Source organism: Gobio gobio, assembly GCF_949357685.1.
Source record: "Gobio gobio genome assembly, chromosome: 24".
Lineage (NCBI taxonomy): Eukaryota > Metazoa > Chordata > Actinopteri > Cypriniformes > Gobionidae > Gobio > Gobio gobio.
Genome location: NC_137120.1, coordinates 24,689,151 through 24,702,843, shown reverse-complemented (window position 1 = coordinate 24,702,843; position 13,693 = coordinate 24,689,151). Strand labels below are relative to the sequence as shown.

At 34.2% G+C, this 13,693-nt stretch overlaps 1 protein-coding gene across 3 annotated transcripts in view; it reads left to right on the top strand.

Moving 5' to 3' along the window:
* The first annotated feature begins 3,230 nt into the window (after positions 1-3,230).
* The window catches only part of add3a (adducin 3 (gamma) a), a 133,265-nt gene continuing 122,802 nt past the window's right edge, over positions 3,231-13,693 (top strand). For all 3 annotated transcript variants that reach the window (XM_079807136.1, XM_079807139.1, XM_079807134.1), the window contains exon 1: positions 3,231-3,351. The gene's annotated coding sequence lies outside the window, so the exon portion shown is untranslated. The remainder of the gene's footprint in view (positions 3,352-13,693) is intronic.

Sequence of the window (13,693 nt, the reverse complement as noted above, 5' to 3'; positions counted from 1 at the left end):
ACGAAATTTATAACAGGTTTTTGGATATTTTAATAAAAAAACCTTACATATTGGGCCTTTAACAGACCACAGAGCTATTTATATAAATGTGATGCTGTTCCCCAAAACACAATGTGAAGTCTTCATATTGGAAACTCAATAATTCCCTTCTGCTGCATAAGGAGGTCCAAAAGAAAGTTAAAGATTAGATTTTTAGTTATTGGATTAAAGCCAAGATGGAAAACATAAATTAAAGTTGTAAAGTTTGATATTGGGAAATATGGTTCCTTTATGACCAAAAGTAAAAGAGCCAAAGAAACTAGAATAATAACAACACATTTGTCTCAGAAGCATCCAGATTAAAATCTCACACTACTCACAATTTTTTTTTTTCAATTTAGAAAGGCGTAATTTTGTTAGTAACACCATTAATAAGCGATGATCATACAGTAATACAGTACCTCAGTAGTGTAGTGAATTTCAAGAATTTGTATACTTCTAGTTAATCTCAGGTGACAGCGGATGCCTTTTTGAATTCGTTGCAAATTAAACCCATTGATAAACCTGAAAAAGACACTTGTGATAAACCTATTACAATTTCTGAATTGACAGATGCAAGGTAAGTTATTTCCCAAAAAATGTCCTCCTTTTCGCGTAGAGGTATGTTGAAAGCATTGAGAGACAGTATCTTCCACCCACTCTAACACAAGTTTTAATTTGCTTCCCTAACCAAAAAAAGACAAACTGTATTGATAATTGGAGCCCTAAACAATGATTATAAATTGCTGGCCCTAGTCTAATTTTAGCTAGAAGATTGAAAACTATTTTGGATTCCATAATTGATGAATCACATTTGGGATTCATGTCAAATCGGCATTTAACAAATAATATAAGATTAGTTTTAGATGTCCTGGACTATTCAAAATTGATTAGTGATTAGGTTTATACTATTCTTAGATTTTTTATAAAGCAATCGACTCGATAGAGCATCAGTTCATCTTTGACTATAAAACCCTCTAAAAATGGTAACTGATCTATTAAGCTACTAAATGGTACTTTCCCTAGATTCAACTGTAAACCCTAATGCTCAAAATAATTAATAGGTTTGAGTAGAGCCTACTCAAATTAAACAAATTAGTTAAAAGTACTTTTACGAATATTTAGAACTTTCATTTTCTTTTGAGTTCTCAAAACTGACACATTTTAAGTCATCTGAATTGTTCCATTGTTTTGAGTTTTATGAACTTTTTCAAAAGTTTTATGAAATTAAAAGAAAGAAGTTTCTTTTAATTTAGACAAACTTAAATTTAACCGAAACAGGGCTGGGATTTGTATTTCCCAGCATGCTTTGCCATGACACTCAAAAGGGACAATAAATGCCAAAATGAAGTGTTATATTATGGTTTTTTTTTTGTGTGTGAAAGATTAACAAAATGAATGGGTGACGAGTGGAGCATGAGCTTAATTTGAGAGCAGATATATGTTAAATGTTAAATTATATTGCTGTCCTCATTCAGCAAGTGCTATACTACACTCTAAAAAAAAGGCTCGTAATCATAGGGGAACCTTTTTTAGTGCTATATAGCACCAATTTTGGTGCTTCAGTGGTTCTTCAGCGGTTCTTCAGAGGTGCTATATAGCACCTTAGTCAAAGAACCGGTGAAGAACCTCTGAAGAACCGCTGAAGAACCTCTGAAGAACTGAAGAACCTCTGAAGAACCGCTGAAGAACCACTGAAGCACCAAAATTGGTGCTATATAGCACTAAAAAAGGTTCCCCTATGATTACGAGCCAAGAACCATTTTTGGTGCAATATAGAACCTTTTTTTTTTAGAGTGTATGCTAATGCTATCAAAGCATTGTGTTGCAAATTAGCAAGGTGGCATCTATTGAATTAGCTAGTTAAAGCTAGTCAAGTTTCACAACAAAAAAATTGAGATTACATGATATTTTTATGTTTAATGTTCAGAGCAATTAAAAGGTTTGGGTACAAAATAAAAAACTGCAAGTTCTGTTTACTTAAACTTTAAGTTTTTTTTTTACAATTGATTGCCTCAATTTGTTTGAGTTTTGCCAACTTATCCAACTAGAGGAGGAATTAGGCAGGGGTGCCCTGTCCCTCTCTTTTTTTTATTAGTCAGACAGCTTCTTTCTTCTCATATTAAAGTCCAATGAAATGCCTCACTATCTTTGATGACTATCTTGGAGAACTGTAGAGACAAGCACTGTCAGGTTTATACAATACATTTTATTCTTTTAATGGCAAAATTCCATGTTCACAAATGTACATTTCCCTGTAAAAACAAAACAAAAACAAAACCCTGTTTTACATCATTCAAGAAAGAAATGGAGCTTTATATATCTGATTTTAAATGAAGCAAAAATTTGTAAATGTTTCAATATCTTTATGTATCTCTATGTGCAACCCTTTTATGGTGTATTTTATTGTATACTTGATATTTGTAACATACAATAATACAAAATAATGAATAATGTTTAATAATGAAACAGTTAATAAAAATAAAAAATCATAGCATCACATGTTATGGTCAATCTTGCTCACGGTATCGTGATGATGTAATAGCATTTTCGGCCACTAAGTGGAAGCATTGGATTATAATGCCTCTTCATTTCCCCGTAGAAATGAATTGTTATAAAGCTATAACATTTGTCAAGTTATTGGTCAATACTGTAAATATTAAAATTAAATGCTACATGGACCGATACAATATTCAATACAATGTTAATAAATAAATAAAAATTAATGAAACATTTATTTAATCGAAAAACGCAGTTTGCAAAAAGTTATAAAATAATAAAAAGTGCTGACTTTTTTTTTTTTAAAGAATCAATTTAAACATTTAGCAGCAGTTTTGATTCTATATATTAAATATGAATTATTATAATATTAATTATAATATAAATACATTTAATTTCCTACCGTTAATGTAGGCTATCAAACATGTATTATACTTACAATTGGTTTTGTGGTGCAGGGTCACAAATGTGCTGTTTAGATTTTGGAAGAAAATTTCTTTTGAAGACAATTAGTTAACAATTTTCGGCGGCTGCCATATTTTGCTCCTTATTCGAACGTGGCGAGCGCAGAGCAGGCATGATTTCCTGCCATATCGTGCGCGCCACCGTCCTGCCGCAGATCAGTATCACATGAGGATCCGCTGAAAACCGTTCGGCCCCGTGTGTGCCGTCCATCACTATGCTGTTACAATCTGCGCCGCGCGACTGACCTCACGCGCTCTTCACTGCAACTCCCCTGAACCACAGTTCAAACCGCTCGAGCTCTCTGGGCTGAACGTGCGCGTGGACTGAATGAAAGTACCAGATTGGGAGCAACTTCCCAAACGTGTACAGGTAAGCGGCTTTCAATACGCTTTGCGCGGATGTTTTATTTAGGCCTCTGATAGATGACACAGGGCTGTCTGTGACTATAATTCATGGAAATGCTGCCATCTGCGCTCGGGAACGTGCTCGCGCTGTTTCATGCATGCCCTCAGTTGCATCACAGTTTATGATGCTTGTTTGAAGTGATGGATGCTCGGGTGCCTGTGAAGTTCCAGTATGTCCCTCCCTGCGCTGCACTGAAGTTGTTGTGGTTGTGACAGAGATGCTGTCATGGAGATGCAGCAGTGCGAGAGCAATAGTGTGTTTGATGCAGAATTAATCAGAGGAATGCGTGGGTTATTAGGTAAAATAGACACTGATGCATATGTTGTCAGTATATATAATTATAAATATTTTGTATTTATTTAAATAAATTATATAGATACATTTTTTTAAATAAAATGTAATATATTTGATATAAATATATATTATGTAAAATATAAAAACACTTTTTTATGTATGTATTCATAATGAAAATGTACTTGTATATTAAATATTGTTTTTACATTCAATACATAATGTAATATACTTAAATAATTTCTTTAAAACAAATTCATATATATATATATATATATATATATATATATATATATATATATATATATATATATATATATATATATATATATATATATAATATAAAACAAAGATTAAACAAAATATTTAAATAAATGACAATATATAATGTGTGTGTATCAATTTAATTATTATATTATTAACAAAAAAATTATATTATTCAAATAAAGATATCTCTATATATAGTGTGTGTATATAATATAAAACTAAAATAATTATATATTATTTTAATAAAAAAAATATATAATTATAATATCCTGTATTAAAATATTTTTTAAAATAAAAAAATATATAACAAGAATTATAAACAAAAACAAAAAGATTAAACATTAATCTTATAAATTAATATTAATATATAATTTAAACAAAATAATTATATATGAATAAAAATGTTAAATTTAAATAAGTGACAATATATATGTGTGTGTGTATATAAGATTAAACAAAATAATTATATTTTAATAAAAAAATGTTACATTTAAATAAATGACAATATATAATATGTGTGTATCAATTTAATTATTATATTATTTAAAAAAATGATATTATTTAAATAAAAATATCTATATCTAATATAGTGTGTGTGTGTGTGTGTGTGTGTGTGTATATAATAAAATAAAAATTAAATTATTAATTAAATTAATACAAATAAAAAATATATATATTATAATATCCTGTATAAAATATATATTTTAAATAAAACATATATAACTAAAGAATTATAAACAAAACAAAAAGATTAAACATTAACCTTGTAAATTAATATTAATATATAATTTAAACAAAATAATTATATTTTAATAAAAATATGTTACATTTAAATAAGTGAATATATATATATATATAATATAATATAAATATAATATAAATATAAATAAATGTGAAGGTTTCTTTAAATAAATAATTGCCTTTAGATAATAGCTTATAGACTGTTTTGTCAACTGGCTCAAAACTCTCACTTTGGCCCCGGGCCTGCTGAGGGCCATCATTATTGTTGAGGTCTGCTGATGCATAGTCAAAAGTCAAAGGCGCATGCATTGATGTGTTTGTGCTTATAAAGCTGTCCTTGCATTTTGGTAATTCTTTCATTCTTTAATTGGAGATCCGGATTCATAATTCATTCTAATTTAGTCAAGCTTGTACATGAGATCAAAGAAAATTACAATTAATTTGACTGCAGGGTACGGTGTGTATGTGCAATAAAACCTCCTATGAGCTTTTAATATTTAATTAAGCCTGAACTTGCCCTGTGTTCATATTCAAGCCACTGACTAAAATGTGTTTGGCTCTGTTTCAAATCCTAATGAGCTGCCTTCCTATTCAGCATTTTTGGCATCTTTAGGTGTACTCTGTGATTATTATGCTCAAAATTGCAGTGTAGGTAGCAAGGGTGTAAGCAAATATTCAAGATTGGGCATCCATCACAATGTCTGTGGTGTTTATGGCCCTTAAGGGTAGTGATATTACTAGGATTTGAAACAAAGCCAGTGTTAATAACATTGAACAAAGACATGGCTCCAGACAATGACAAAGGAGTCACTGGCTCCTAAAATGCAACATTTAGTAAAATGTATGTTTTAGTTAGAGCAAATAGCCTAGATAAAGACTGTTGATTATAGGGCTGCTCGATTATGGAAAAAATCATAATCACGATTATTTTGGTCAATATTGAAATCACGATTATGTAACACGATTATTTCACATGACTTTGGGAATGTGTTGTATTTATTAAAAATACACCTTTCAACAATTCAATTGAAATTGTAACATTTGTTGTACTTTTTGAACTATTAAAATAAATAATATAACATATATTCAAATCAAAGTATAAAAGTATTCACATAAAAATGATAACCACAAATAAATAAGATCAACAATATGGTTCGGCTAGATATGCTTTTCAGGTACGTCTAACATTAGTTTTCAGGTACAGAAATGTGTCAAATGTAAAATAACATTGCATATTTGAGTGCATAAATTAAAGATTAATCCTATTAAACTTACAAAAGCTATTCAATCAAGAGCGTTGAGTGATGTCCTTGTCTTTTGTTGTTTGACATTAAACAGACAGCAGTAAAGGCTACTGCCTCTTTAAGACCTAATGATCGGATATGTGTCGACTGTATAAAGTTCACTTAAGGCATATACAGACTATGTATGCTAGAATACTCATCAAGATGGACATGTTGACATACGTTTTGTGTGAGTTTGTCCGTTCAAGAGCAAGACTTGAAAGAGAACTCAATATTTGCGCGCTGAGAGAAGTGTGCGCGCTCTCGGATGAGCGCACAGACATACATTTTCTCACAGCGCGCGCGGCTTCTCATTCGCGTCTTCTGGCACTAAACCCGGGTGATGACGGCGAAAACGACTGGTCATATTCGAAAATATGGCAGCACTCGCATGCATTGAACAAAGTTTACAAAGAGAGAATCATTTGAAAAATATGAGGGGAAAAAAGGACGTTTACACGGCACCCCTGCTCTCGTCAGTTTTTGTTTCTTATTTAGATTGTCATAGGTAACTCTGTTTAATTTTTAAGTGGTTAAACAAATTCGTGGTGTTCCCTTGCGTTGCAGCCACTACCATGTAGCAAATCTTGCACGTAGCATGTTTCTGCTCGTCGTCTGATTCCTCGAAGCCAAACTGTTCCCAGACAACGGAGTTGGTTTTGCCTTTTTTGCTCACCAAACGCTGCTGTAACTGCCCTCCTTCTGCCATCTTTACTCGCGCCGAGTTTTTAAATTCCAGCGGATGATATGCACACGAGTCACGAGACTCACAAACTGAGAGAGTTTGTGGCTTCGGGAGGGGCGGAGGAGCGCGTGCGCGTTTCATTCAGAACGCAAGACAAAATAAGTGTGTTCTTGCAAAACTGAACATGGCAAAATAATCGTTTTTTCTCGTTTGTACTATTTTGGTGATCGTTGGGAGGCAAAATCGAAATCTAAATCGAAATTCGATTAATTGCACAGCCCTAGTTGATTATTGTGGTCTTTCCTTTACAGTTCTGTACAACTGGATATCATAGATAATAATCAATTATATGTGATTTTTTTTTTTTCAGAAGATAATTATTAGGCCTATTTTAGAACAATCTCTGTTGTAAATATGTGTCTGTGTTATCATCCCAGTAGTGATTCCCTGTTCATTTCAAATGAATGCAACCGAACTGGTTCAGTGAAGGTTAACACCAAATACAATAACTATAACAAAAGCAATAAAGATATAGTTTAAAAAAATGTTCTAAATGTACAAGAATAGCAGAGTCCACAGCACACCACAACTATAACATGAACAGCACAGAGGAACAATATTATTGGAATCACTGTCATAAGGATTTTTACCAGCGGATGAACGATGAAAACATTGACAGCCAATCAGAATCCACCAACTTCAAAGAGCTCGAGCATTTATAGCGGCAGACAACAAACGTGTCTTGAAATCTCCGTTCACACAGCAACTTAGAATAGTTCACTACATACTGTCTATGAATGAATGATGTGTTCTCTTAACATTAACCGTAACTACAGTGACCAAAGTAATATCAATGATGGCAATGTCCATAAAACTCAAAAGTTTTCTCACTTTTATTCTTGCGTAGCCAGACCTACTAACTGACGGCAGAAGGTTTGGACTCCATAGCAACGTTCATTGACTGAGGATGTCTGACTGACATTTAAAGCAACCAATCACGGTTTGTTTTGTTCTGCGTCATGTTCTTCGGTTAAGGCGACGTTTCACTGCACTCTGATGTCACGCACATTCGCAGATCGATCGTTTGCTGAGCCAGCTGTCGATAAAAGCTTTTCTTTGACTAACAAGGAAGTTTTCAGCTCTGAAACTTACAGGATATTCGTATATTACCATGACCTTTTATATATCAAAAGCTCAAGTGAAAATTGATTTCTCAATTCATGACCCCTTTAATGCTTACAATTAAAGCTACAAAAGTTATTCAGTCAAGAGCAGCGAGTGATTTTCTCTCTTTTGCAGCAGTTTTACTAGGCAGCTGTCACTTTAAGAGCTTATGCACGCATCCAATATACTGTTACACAATGTGCTTTATCTTTGTCAAATGTTTACGTTCCAAAACTGACTGTATTTACCTGAATACTTGGCAAGACAGACATTTTAACATAATTTTGTATGCATTTGACCGTTTAAGTGCAATAAGCCACGGAAAATAAGTACGTTTAGTACTCACAAGCTGTTTGAGAGGCAGTCTATGAGAGCGACAGAGTGTTATGTGCGCTTTTGGTGTGAGAGCGAAACCTTTGGGAATGACTAAAATCATGCGCAATACAAGGACTATTCAACCGGAGCGAATGAGACGAGTGAGAGGAGGCGGGTAAGAGTCAGTTGGCCGTCGGATAGAAGTGGAGAACAGGGACTTATCACTCCTGTAAATAACCGGACTGTGTGTCAACGTAACCGTATTAAGGACTCAAATACTGGACTGATAACCGCATTCTGAAAGTGGCCTTCGTTGTGTAGGCAAACAGTTTTCTGGACTGCTGCTAACATCGACTAGATTTTAAATTAATGTCGCACATTTGAGTTCTTAAGCCATTTTTTAGCCCTTCTCCTTTTTGTCTGGCTCGACGGGTGTGTCCGCTTGTCTCTCTCTTCACTAATTTTTCATAAGGAGCACATGAATATTGCAAATGAACAGGCTTCTTTCTGTTTTTCTTTCTTCAGATGAGGAAAAAACCCATCGTCTGGCTGAGAATGCTTTCTGAGGTCAGATACATAGAGATTTTGGAGTATGTGTTATCCAGCCGTGTGTAAAGATAAACACAAACTGAAACTGTAATTTTATCTTCTCTTGCCCTGACAAGCGCTGTGAGCCAGTTTCATTTCTGCGTGTGTGTGTGTGTGTGTGTGTGTTTGCCTGCGCTAACAGTGTGTGTCAGTGCTTAAGTATGTAACCATTTGGAAAGCACCAGTCTTTTATTTGAACCTGTCCAGTGGACAAGCATGACTTCATCATTACCTCACAGTTCCCCATTAACGCTTATCAGAAACATATGAGCTCCACATGCTGACTGCGTTCTGCCATGGAAACTTTTCATTTTGTTTTGAGGATGTGTGGAGCGTGTGTGAGTGCTGGTGGTGGTGTTTTTATTGTGCAAGTTACTCTTGCTTTCTTTGGTCTTGCCGCTCCATACGAGTCTAATTTCGGGTTTGTTTTTATCCTGGTTTTCTTTTTCACCATTTGCAAAGAGCCCGAAAAGTTGCAGCTGTGAGCACTTTTGTATGTAAATGTGTTTTGTTGATTTAGTTTCTGTTCCTCTCAATTCCGATTTCGTTTTAACTCCTTCGGTGGCCGATTTAGTCCAAGATTAACATGGCTTCCAGTTCGACCTCGTCCACATTCGACACGGTGCCATCGAGTGTTAAAACGCGAAAGGTGAAGCTTGAATTCACGGGTATGTCCCTCTTTGGCTAATGTACTTTCAAGATGGAGGGGCAACATGGCGACCCGCATTCGAACCCCTCACCCGTATGTATTTTCAATGGCATATTATAAACTTACGAGAATACTTTATTACTTGAAAGAAGTAAATATACATTAATGAGCACATATATTTTTGAAAGAACTAAGTGTTTTTAGACACTGTGTAACTAAAAAAGTTACACAGTGTAGCTTTAATGAGTCAATAAATGCTCATCTGCTGCCATCTACCGGTTATAGTGGTAATTTTTGTATTTGTTTGATGAAAGTGTTTGTTTGGCACAAATTGTTCATTTTCCTACATCTTTAAACTTTTTTAGAAATCATCACAATAGAAGTAACATTAAAATGGGATAATACTTAGAGCTTTGAAATGCTGGAAAAAGTGAAGCACTTTAAAAATTCCTTAAAATGCTTGAATTTCACTCAAAAGTTTGCATGAACCCTGAAATGAATAATGTAAAAACAAGACTATTTCTGCCACAATACCATGGTTACAGTTAGCATTACTACATTAAATCCAAGATTTGAAAAAGATTTGATTATGAAGTAGTGCAGTAAATTGAGTCAAATTTGAAAGATGACATTGCCCACTAGGGGGAGGAGCTTGAATGAATGTACCATTTACATGGTAAGGCAATGTCCAATTTCAAAACTTTTTTTCACAGGATTCATTTTGAGGGTTTAGACTTTCGAATAATACCTAATTTATGATTTACTAAAATATGTGATGGATAAAATAGGCAATTAAAAAGTGCACCGTGTATAACTGAACAGGATTTCGTTCATCAGACTCTGATCTGAAGCATTTTTAGGTGGAATTCACTTAAGCCACATTTTCACATTTGAAGAATGGCTGTAGTGCAACAAAATAGAACCAAATGCAGAGGTTTCGAGATCAATATGAAAGCAATTATGTCTGAATGTCCATAGCTGTATCAAATCTGCTATGAAAGAGATTTAATTTAAAAGTGCCTAAATTATAGTGATACGGAAAATCAGTAAATTTGAAAGATATAGGTGTACAAACATAGTGAAAATGGTGAAAGTGTTTGTAAAAGGGGTGCCAAAATTTAAGAACATTTAATATTTTAGTATTTTACTACATTATAAACAAAAACAAAGCTATGTTGGTGAAAAATGTATGTGCTTGACTTAAAATGGTACAATTGTAAATAGTTTTAATTACAAACATATTTTTTTAGTAAGTGAGACAGATGCTGTTTCTGTGAATTAACAAATAATTCATTTAGGTGATTCAAAGCCTATTTGTGAGTTTTTTAATCTTTTTGACTGATTCATTCCAGCAGCCGTCTCTCAACAGTCATTCATTTGTGAATCGTCCTAAGGCCAAAAGCAGTCCATTTTTGCTTTCGCTTTTTAAGGTCAAGTACATGGGTTGTAGACGACACATGGAAATTGTTCTTTCTATTGATGTCTTTGACCTAAGAAATACCCTTTTAAGAGAGGAATATCTCTTATTATCATTGGAAGAGAGTTTTACAACCTAAAGTCCATTGGAGAAGAACATCTGAATTGACATTCCAGATTGCTGTAGTTTACCAGTCAAACACTAGATTTATAAACCCACAAAACGGCACACAGCAGCACAATGTGGTCTTAGACATATCCACATATCGTTCTGCGGGGTTATTTGATTATAGACGAACAAGCGAAATGACAGAGCGCAACATGAGCAAGTCTTGTAATATAATTGGATGAGCCGGTGTGGCATAAGACAGCATCATTGTCAGGAATGGCGTCTTTGTGGGATAAGGGTCAGAATAATCTCTTTATACATGTGTGGGTGGAAACAGGCCCCATAGAGATGGTTCTCACAGCCTGTAACACAACTCTATCCCACCACAGGAAGTGAGAGGAGGACAGACCCCATGAGATCGCTTTGGATGTGACACTAAGGACCCTTTTCACAGACTTTGAATGGGCTTATGTCTTGCCCAAGAGATCTTTTCCATGTCCTCTTACAACGTCCTTCTGTTCAAAGGAGATGCGACAAGTTTCCAGAGTCAAGTTATGTTTCTGTCCTCGCTGAGAGCAAAAAGTGAAGGAACATTTTCATGACCAGGCTGAATTTGATGTTTAATTTGCAACTATGTGGAGCATGATTTTGGGAAAAATGTATTTTGCTGTATCTGCCAAATCAAAGTTACGTGTTGCAACCAATGTGCAGAAATATACAGAGAAAAAAAAGCTGAAATGAAATGGGGGGAAAAAAAACACCTGAAGAACTCTTAACTGTGTCAGTCACCTTTTATGACAAGGCAATTAGTTCAGGTTGTAAATTGTCAATTGGTACAACCGCCCAAAACGAACATAATGATATTTATGCGATTATATATAAATATTAGTGCTGTCAAAAGCGTGTTAACTCACTCAATAATATATAGGCTATTTATTAAAACTTCATTTCATCATCAAGTCAATATTCACATAGACATATTTCATAGACATTTTAAACATATTTATATATTGTATATAAACTGAAAATCTTGTACCAGTAATTACAGGAGAGGTCGCTGTGTAATCGCACCTTGACCGCCTAAAAATTTCACAAACGACAAAAAAAGATACTTTTTTTTTTATAATTTCTAATAACAAATAAATCCAAATACATGACATATTAGAATTCAAGTCGTTTACCGATGAAAAGGAGGGATAAATTACCTCAAAATGTTTTGAGGAGAAACCGTGAAAGTCCGTCAGATATCACTACACAGCCTGCTTACTGGTATTTTCACTACAGGAGAGGACGCGAACTGTGTTAATGCACCTTGACTAAAAATTTCACAAACAACAAAGACTTTTTAAAAAAATAGTTTCTAATAACAAATAAATCCAAATATGTTACCTGACATGTGAGCATTCAAGTCGTCCGCCGGTGAAAAAGAGGCGCTAATCTGCTTAAAGCTACACTGTGTGATATTTTCCCCCATCTAGTGGTGAAAAGGTATATGACCATCCAGTGAATATTAATTTCTGTTCCTCTCAATTCTGATTTCGTTTTATCTCCTACGGTGGCCGATTTAGTCCAAGATTAACATGGCTTCGAGTTCGACCTCGTCCACATTCGACACGGTGCCATCGAGTGCTAAAAGGCGAAGCTTGAATTTACGGGTATGTCCCTCTTTGGCTAATGTACTTTCAAGATGGAGGGGCAACATGGCGACCCGTATTCGAACCCCTCACCCATATGTATTTTCAATGGCATATTATAAACTTACGAGAATACTTTATTACTTGAAAGGAGTAAATATACATTAATGAGCACATATATTTTTAAAAGAACTAAGTGTTTTTAGCTAAGAATAAACTAAAAAAGTTGTGTAGCTTTAACAACTTGCTGAGTGAGGTATGGCAGCAATGTGATTGGATGACAATGACAATTAACACATTTTGTGTTGGATACAGTGTTGTTTTCCTTTCCTTTTTTTTTACATTTTTTTTACACACATTCAACATAAAATGTAAAAAAAATAAGTTACATTCAACATAAAATTTCACAAAATGTGTTAAAATAGCCCTAAACACACACACACACCAGAAAAATTACATCCATTTTGAGAGTGTATGTGCCACACGGCGCACAGAAAGACGTGCAAGTATCGAGTTCTTTCAGACTTGAACAAACAATAACACACAGAATTATGCCGAAATGCCTTGTCGAGTATTCTCATAAGAGCAGTCTTAAATGAGTTAAATAACGCCTTAAATGAACTTAGAGTCGTGAGAGAATGCGGCGTGACAGCGCGTCAGATTCATGTAATTTTCGGCAGTGTATCTGTCATTAATGTTAATCAAACCCTTTAATAAGGGTTCATCTATATTTATACAGTTAAGACTATGAAGTGATATTTGACATTTGATTACTATTTCTGTACCTGAAAATCTAGTTTAGACCTACATGAAAACCTGAAAAGAACTGTTTATTTCATTTTCTGTTATGTTTATGTATATACTCTATTATATATACAGTACCATTCAAAAGTTTGGGCACACAATGGAAAAGTGTGTCCAGACTTTTGGCTGGTACTGTACTATAATATACACGTAAAGAAATTGGCCGATCTATCGATATCAGGCTTTTTTATGCCCTTATATTGGTATTGGCCCCCAAAAACCCATATCGGTTGGGATCTACTTTAGATTAGCAAGAACAAGATCATGATAAAGCCCTACATTTTTGTAGCCTGGTCTTACCAGACTCTCATACATTTCATTTGTACAGAGAGTCTGGCCACTCTCCATTGACAAGCGTTT